Source organism: Lipotes vexillifer, unplaced genomic scaffold (assembly GCF_000442215.2).
Source record: "Lipotes vexillifer unplaced genomic scaffold, Lipotes_vexillifer_v1.1 scaffold1337, whole genome shotgun sequence".
Taxonomy (NCBI): domain Eukaryota; kingdom Metazoa; phylum Chordata; class Mammalia; order Artiodactyla; family Lipotidae; genus Lipotes; species Lipotes vexillifer.
In genome coordinates this window covers 212955-216092 of record NW_006783488.1, presented here as the reverse complement: position 1 = coordinate 216092, position 3138 = coordinate 212955, and positions in this window count along the sequence as shown.

Below are 3138 nucleotides of genomic sequence, written 5' to 3'. Positions count from 1 at the left end.
CTTCCTTGACCTGCCTTTTAAAACCTTTCCCTTTTTGCAGCCCTTTGGAGCTCCCCTCTACTTGCTAGAAGGGGTGATACCTAATTCATGAATCATTCAATAAAGCCAATTAGATCTTTACAATTTACTAGATTGAATTTTGTTTTTGTAACAAAACAGAAAGTAAACAGAGAGAAATGTATAAACAGAAAAAAGCAATTTTATATTTAAAAATATTTAATTTAAAATGTACTTCATACATGTTTATATTTTTGTTTTAAGTCAGGGATCTTCTTGGAAGTTATTCAATATATTCTCTAAGACATATGTTTCATATACATATATAACTTAGATTCACAAATGTAACTTCAATATTTAAATTAATTTAGGTAACACTCTCAGCAATGTAATTACATGTATCCTGGAACTGTCAGTTTTTGTGTATGTAGGTAAAATGTGGTATATGTATGTAAAATATGGTATATGTACACTATATAGTTACATCATTATGAGGAAGAAATGAGATTATAAAAGTCAGTGCTCTTACTTCCATTTTCATACTGCTTTATATTTTAGTAAACATTTATAATTGAATATAAATGTGAACATTTATTGAACTACATAAAGGTAAGCAATATTTTATTAGGGTGGACATACTTCCACATTATATTTTGGAACAGTTAACTTTAAATTAGCTTTATGGAAAGAAATTTTGCAATGTGTATCAATAGTCTTAACAGTGTTCACGTACTGATGACTAACATTTCTGCATTTATTAATATTTAGAGAGAAAAAAGCATTTGCAAAACACATTTAAATAAGAGAGCAATTGTCATTGTGTTTATTTAACAAGAAAACATAGGAAAAATTTATAGATTCTTATAAATAACAGAATATTGAACTCAGTTAAATATATTATTTATTATTCACAGGACAGATTTATTTTCGAAACATTTTCAAAGGTGTCTAAAGTGATCAGTATTTAATATTAAACTTTAAAAAGCAGTATACAGAATAATAAATCACACCTTGCCTATTTTAATACACTACTACTGAAAAAAATGAAAAGGAGAAAAGATATAAAATTTGGAGAAATATGTCATTTTTTTTCTAGGTTTTTGATCTTACAAATAATAGTGTCAGGAATGTAATTATATATGCCTCTTGATGCACATGTGTGAATTTCTTCTGCATATATATTTAGTAGTGGAATACCAGTGTCAAAGGGCATGCCTATGTTCAAGTTGAGTACATACTGCCAGTTTTCCCTTGTGGTTGTACCAATTTATATTCCGACCAGTAGAGAATGCTAGTTCATATTGCTTTACAACCTGGCCAAACTGGTTATTGTCAACAACACTAATCTCAGAGTTATAAATTTACTGATGGTCTTTTCCTTTTACATTCATCTTTTATGTTGTAATATTTTAATTTTTATTTTTTAACATCTTTATTGGAGTATAATAGCTTAACAATGGTGTGTTAGTTTCTGCCTTATAACAAAGTAAATCAGCTATATATATACATATATCCCCATATCTCTTCCCTCTTACGTCTCTCTCCCTCCCACACTCCCTATACCACAACTCTAGGTGGTCACAAAGCACCGAGCTAGTCTCCCTGTTCTATGCGGCTGCTTCCCACTAGCTATCTATTTTACATTTGATAGTGTATATATGTCCATGCCACTATCTCACTTTGTCCCAGCTTACACTTTCCCCTCCCTCTGTCCTCAAGTCAATTCTCTAGTAGGTCTGCGTCTTCAGTCCTGTCTTGCCCTTAAGTTCTTCATGATTATATATATATTCCATATATATGTGTTAGCATATGGTATATGTTTTTCTCTTTCTGACTTACTTCACTCTGTATGACAGACTCTAGGTCCATCCAACTCACTACAAATAACTCAATTTCGTTTCTTTTCATGGCTGAGTAATATTCCATTGTATATGTGTGCCACATCTTCTTTATCCATTAATCTATCGATGGGCACTTAGGTTGCTTCCATGTCCTGGCTATTGTAAATAGAGATGCAATGAACATTGTGATACATGATTCTTTTTCAATTATGTTTTTCTCAGGGTATATACCCAGTAGTGGGATTGCTGAGTCACATGGTAGTTCTATTTTTAGCTTTTTAAGGAACTTCCATACTGTTCTCCATACTGTTTACATTCCCTCCAACAGTACAAGAGGGTTCCTTTTTCTCCACACCCTCTGCAGCATTTATTGATTGTAGATTCTTTGATGATGGCCATTCTGACTGGTGTGAGATGATACCACCTTGTAGTTTTGACTTGCATATCTCTAATGATTAATGATGTTGAGCATTATTTCATGTGTTTGTTGGCAATCTGTATATCTTCTTTGGAGAAATGTCTATTTAGGTCTTCTGCCCATTTTTGGATTGGATGTTTGTTTTATTGATATTGAGCTGCATGAGCTGCTTATAAATTTTGGAGATTAAACTTCTGTCAGTTGCTTCATTTAAAAATATTTTCTCCCATTCTGAGGGTTGTCTTTTTATCTTGTTTATGGTTTCCTTTGCTGTGCAGAAGCTTTTAAGTTTCATTAGGTCCCTTTTATTTATTTTTGATTTTATTCCCATTTCCCTAGGTGGTGGGTCAAAAGGATCTTTCTGTAATTTATGTCATAGAGTGTTCTGCTTATGTTTTCCTCTAAGAGTTTTATACTGGCTGGACTTACATTTAGGTCTTTAATGCATTTTGAGTTTATTTTTGTGTATGGTGTTAGGGAGTGTTCTAATTTCATTCTTTTACATATAGCTGTCCAATTTTCCCAGCACCACTTATTGAAGAGGCTTTTCCTCCATTGTATATCCTTGCTTCCTTTATCAAAAATAAGGTGACCATATGTGCATGGGATTATCTCTGGGCTTTGTATCCTGTTCCATTTATCTGTATTTCTGTTTTTTTTGTTTTTTTTTGTTTTTTTTTTAAATGGAACTTGTACTCTGTGTGTTTTTATTTATTTATTTATTTATTTATTTTTGGCTGTGTTGGGTCTTCGTTTCTGTGCGAGGGCTTTCTCTAGTTGTGGCAAGTGGGGGCCACTCTTCATCGCGGTGCGCGGGACTCTCACTGTCGCGGCCTCTCTTGTTGCAGAGCACAGGCTCCAGACGCGCAGGCTCAGTAGTTG